The following is a 6,000-nucleotide window of genomic DNA, read 5'->3' on the forward strand; positions in this document are numbered from 1 at the left end:
GTAATGATAGGTAGCCAAAATAGCCTGGGCCAGATCATGTGAAGCGTCAAAGGTTTGGGAAAGGCATTTAGCTTTTATTTTTGGTGAGGGATTAGAGGATTTTAAGCAGATAAACAACACAATCTGATTCACACTTCAAGAGAATCACTTTGCCACTGTGTGGACAGAGGATTGCAGGGACTCAACGGTGGATAGAGATGAATCCAGGAGGCCGTTACATATACAAAGAGAGAGGTGACAGTAGCTGCATACAGGGCATTTGTCCCAGTAGTGTGATGACGTGGTTTCATTGTAGAAGTGCTTTGGAGGAAAAACCAATAATACTTATTTGTTGATTAGACAAAGAAGATGAGAAAAGTTTGAAATCCGGTCACAAAATGGAGTCACTTTGGCTCAGGTCTGCATAAGTTTGTTAGTCTGCTCTTTATGCTTCTGTACAACATGTTTAGCCAGTTTCCTGCTTTTGGGGCCAGATCACTAGGTTAGCATGCCCTACTTGCAACCCTCAATTCCAAGAATCAATATTATATGATTTACTCACTCATTGTTCCTATGACTGCCTCCTGCTTGATGTGGCAACCTGACCAAGCCCATCCTGTACCCCATCCTGATTCTCACATCTGCCAGTGGGTGTTATGAACTGGCCCAGTCTGGCCCACCCTCAAACCTGAGCCACACATATGCCAGCAGGTACCATAACCTGGTCTGGTCTGGGTTGCTCCTTGCTTTGGTTCTTGTGCTCACCTACAGGGACTATATTGTGACAAAGGAGTTCCCCAATCTCCCCATTAGGTCTCCTCCCCATGGCAAATCTTGTGCAGCTTGTCCTACACCTTTCCTGGCTCTCATGAACACCAGTGGGTGCTGGAGTCTAGCTCAGTTTGGCAGACCCTGTCCACACCCATGCCAAGGCACACTGTAGTTGTATCTAGCCCAGATTGCTGCCTCTACTCTGGCTCTCACGCTCCCAGTGGGAACCACCATCCAGCCAGGGCATCCCCTTAGCACCTCGCAACCAGGCCTGTTCCCAGGCACAGATCTTGCATGCCAGTGGTTTCTCTGATCCAGCTCAGCATAGCCCATCCACGGTCTTGGCTTTTGCCATTGGATGCTGCAGCTTGGCCTGACCCAGCCTGCCTCCAGTCTCAATTTTCACTGGCAGGTGTTACAGCTCAGCGCTGTCCAATCTGCTCCCTTCCTTGGCTCATGCAAACTGGTAGGTGTAATAGTCTAGCCCAGCATGATCTACACTCCCGCCCGGCTCCTGCACATGCCAATGGGCTAATGTTGGCCTGGCCCCGTCCTGTCTTCACCCTCCAGAGCCAACCCACACACTTGCCGACTGGTGGAACTACCTTGCCCAGCCTGAGCAACATCCAGACCTGAATCACATGCTCATCAGTGGGAGCTCCTGCTCACCAGGGGAGCTCCCCAAGTCGCCCCACCAGGTTCACCTCCGGACCCAGATCTCTGTGCTGGCAGGTGCTAGGCTCCCACCTGGCATGGTCTGCCCCCTCCATTCTGGCCTTTGTATGAGCGGGTGGATGTTTGTACCCAGCTTGCCCCACACCCCATTCTTGGGTGTCGACTGTGGGTACTGCAGCCTGGTAAATAAATACATTTTTTAAAGATTTATTCATTTTTATTGGAAACTTAGATTTACATAGAGAGAGAGAGACAGAAAGGAATATCTTCCATCTGCTGGTTTACTCCCCAAGTGGCTGCAACGGCCGGAGCCGAGCCAATCTGAAGCCAGGGGCCAGGAACTTCCTCTGGGTTTCCCATGTGGGAGCAAGGTCTCAAGTCTTTGATTTGTCCTCTATTGCTTTCCTAGGTGACAATCAGGGAGATAGATGGGAAGTGGAGCAGCTGGGACATGAACTGGCACCCACATACAAGGTGAGGACTTTAGCTACTTGACTACCACACCAGGCCCAGAAAACAAATGTTAAAAAAAGAAAGAAAGAAAGAAAGAAAAAGAACATAATGAAACCCTTAGATCATATAAAAAGTATCTCAAGATGGACCAAGGAGCTACATACAAGAGCAAAAACTACTAAATTCTTAGAAGAAGATAGGTGTAGGGGATGGAGTTGCGGTATAATGGGTTAAGTCACTCCTTGGGAAGCCAGCACCCCATATGGGTACTAACTCAAATCCCAGTTGCTATACTTCCAATTCAGCTCCCCACTGATGCCCTATGAAAACAGGGAGAAGCTGACTCAAGTGTTTGGGTTCCTGCACCCACATGGGAGACCCAAAATTAATGACTGGCCCCTGGTTTCATTCTGCCACATGCCTGGGTATTGTAGCCATTTGGAGAGTAGATTAGCGAACGAAAAATATTCAAAGATTTATTTTTATTTATTTTAAGGAACTACAGAAAGGAGTGTGAGCAAGTAAATCTATCCACTGGTTCACTCCCAAAATGAGAGAGAGAGAGAGAGAGAGAGAGAGAGAGAAGCAAAATTGCTCTAACCACTGGTTTACTCCCCAGATGGCTGCAATGGCTGGGGGTGGGTCTGTCCAAAGCCAGGAGCCAGGAGTTTCTTCCTCATCTCCCACATGGGTACAGGGTCCAAGCACTTGGATCATCTTCTGCTGATCTGCAAGACACATTAGCAGGGAGCTGGATAAGAAGTGGAGCAGCCAGGACTGGATCTGGCATCCATAATTGGATGTTGCCACTGGACAGTGGCTTTGCCTGATAAGCCACAGCACTGACCCCAAAAAGAAATCTTGAAAAAAAGAAAAGGAGTAGACATAAATCCTGAAGTTAGGTAAATGTAATTTCTTATACATGACACCAAAAGACAAAACAAAGGAACATAATAGGTAAATAAGACTTTATCATAATGAAGAACATTTTTTAATGCAAAGGACATCACTAAGGAATGAAAAGGCAATCTTTATAATGGAAGAAAAATTTTGCAAATGGTTTCGTGGAAGATTAATAGTAGATGAAATGTGTCAAAAATCCCTATGACTCAATACCAGACAAACTAATTTTAAAAGTTACAAAGGTGCTGAATTGGCATTTCTCCAATAACAGAAATATAAATGATTAGTACACCTACCCAAAAATGGGTAATGCCATCAATTATCAGGGAAACATAATTCAAAATCACTATGAAATTCCAACACACATGTTATGACTATCAGAAAAAGATCAACAGATAGGAAAAGAGCTAGAGGAAACAGAATCTTAACCCACTGCCAGTGGGAACAACACATTCAGAACAGAAAGATGCATTTAGGAATGATGGTGACATCAGACTTCTGAGAAACTGGAAGAGCAATAAAATGAACATGCAGGCGCACGGGGTTTTGCATGTTAAGCAAAAGTGGACAGCAGACTGGAAATGGGGTGACTGCGCTCAGCCAAGGGAGATGGCATTTGCCATCCGTAGAGATCAGTGTGACAAACAGTCTGACTGGGATCACTCTGACCGGTAATGAAACTCTGACTCTGCTACTTACTGCCAAAGCTTTGTAGCATGCCATGGCCATCTGTAGAATGGGACATGAGGCCATCAACTTGGGGGTGGGTGGATGTGCTGTGAAAATTAAATCAGCCTTAAAAGCCAAGAACAAAATTTCTGGCATATGCTAAGAGCTCAAGGAGTGATATTTTAAAGGAGTGTTGTGTTGATTATGTTTTGAAAGGCAGAGTGACAGAGAGAGAGAGAGAATGAGAGAGAGAGAGAAACTCATCATCTGTTGTTTCACTCCCCAAATGTCTGCAATAACTAATGCTTGGCCAAGTCAAAACCAGGAGCTAAGGACTCCACCCAAGTCTCCGACATGGGACAGCGACCTATGCGATGCTGTCATTACGCACATTAGCAAGAAACTGAATCAGAACTAGCACCTTAACTCACTGTACCAAAACACCTCTCCCCAAATGAACAAGTTTTTGCACACACCGATGCAACCTTTTAGCAAACCAAGTTCTTTTTTTTAAGATTTACTATTTTTTTTTTATTTGAGAGACAGATTTGCAGGCAGAAAAGGAGTCACGCAGAGGTCTGCTACTCACCCCAGCAAGCCATATTGTTTCACAAAAAAACAGTGACCTTATACATGTAGTGTGGAGACAATTTTATATAGCATTTTTATAGCATTATATAGCTATTTGAATATGAGGGTTTGGAGTGGAATTTTAAAGACTTTGAATTTTGGAATAGGACGGTCATGCTGTATAATATTCCCCTAGCCACATTATATTTTAAGACTTAGGGATGACCAGTGATCCAATTCTTTCCTTCTCCTTTGTTCTACTTTTGGTACATTTTGATTCACCTAAGGCTATTGGGCTATGATGTAAATAGTTAGGTATATAATACTAAATTGACCTCCTGGAAAAATTTCCCCAATTTTGTCAAGGTGGAGAACTCAAAAAATTTCTAGTATGCAACATCCCATGGACCATCCCTAAGATCAAAGTCTGGGGCAAGCAATACTGGAAGAGGAGTGCAAGAGACACTGCACCTTTTATCAAGATAAACTCAGATATGTAATCTTTAAAGTGTACAAAGCATGTTATATTTAACTATCTCCCTACTCCCTTCCCTAGTACTTTCCATTATTCTAACCTATGGAGCAGAACATTTTTTCTTGAAATATGATTAAGGAAGATGGCTCATAAGCGTTCATCCCAGAGGCACTCCCCCAGATTTATTATAATGGCAAAAATGCAATGATTAAAGTATGCATGGGATGCTGATAAATGCCAGGCATCAAAGAAAAGTTGTAAAAAAAACCTGTGGTGTTCTGTTAGAGTTACACAAACAGTGAAGAAGCATAGACTTCAGTATGGAACCACGCAACCCTAAAACAATCTCAACAGTGAATGCCTTCTCCATCTCTTCTAATTTTGAAAGAGCTTGATGGCCCCTGTGATAGTTTTCTTTTTTTAATCTATCTTTTAAAAACTATTTAAAAGAATGCTAAAAATACAACTTTTTTTCCCATTGAGAAAACATGTTTTAAAATTTTGTTTTAGCCTCACCTCTAGATTAAATGGCTTCTGAATCATAAGCGAATAAAGGAATAAATGCAGATTAATTCTTGCTTGGGGTGAAACCACTTAAGCAGATCCTTCAGAGCGTGTTTCACATCGGGAATCCTGGGTTGATATCAAGTGGCCATTCCCCATTCCTGGGGACTGGGGTGGTTGGGAGGCTGGGTGTAGCTTCTCCCCTTTTCTTCCCATTCCCCAACCCCCAGATACATGAAGAAGAAAAAGAAAATTCGAAACAATGGTATTACCCACTTTCCCCTAGCCTTTGCTCCTTCGAACCCTGATCAATTATGTAAACACCATCGAATTTTTTCTTTGCTTGGGAGGACAAAGAAGCTGTTAGGAGGATGCTTTTTAAGGGTAAAAGAGCATTAAGCAAGATGACTATAAAAGATGTATGCTGTGTGATCTGAACAGAGAACTGATCAATTCAACTTGCTACATGCATAGGCAGGTAGGGGATAGAAACTCAATGCTAGCATCAGTAATTCCAATAGTATTCTTTGAGTAATGGATAGAAACTCCATATTCTGAGCAGATGGTGACAGGATCACAACTGTCATTTGGGGAGCTTAATCTCTGTGTGGAATCAATTTAAAAGGTACAGAAATTGAATAGCGGCCTTGAAATAGCATGTTAAGGAATAAAGGAAGTTGTAAAGGAGATACATCTGAATCTTTTTGGGATAGAATTCACAAATTTCATCAACGGATGGCAGGTGGAGGAAAATGAGAACAGAGGATATATCCAAGGTTTTCAGCAGTTGTTATGGACTATCAAAGCATATGGTGAAGACAGATGGAGGAATTTTTTGAAGATGTATTTATTTTTATTGCAAAGGCAGATTTACAGATTTACAAAGCGAAGGAGTGGCATAGAGAAAGTTTGCATCCACTGGTTCACTCCCCAAATGACCAAAACAGCTGGAGCTGAGCTGATTCAAAGCCAGTAGCCTGAAGCCAGGAGGTAGGCGGGCC

This window comes from Ochotona curzoniae, unplaced genomic scaffold (genome assembly GCF_017591425.1).
Source record: "Ochotona curzoniae isolate NIBS_2020 unplaced genomic scaffold, NIBS_Ocur_1.0 contig_3520, whole genome shotgun sequence".
NCBI classification, from domain to species: domain Eukaryota; kingdom Metazoa; phylum Chordata; class Mammalia; order Lagomorpha; family Ochotonidae; genus Ochotona; species Ochotona curzoniae.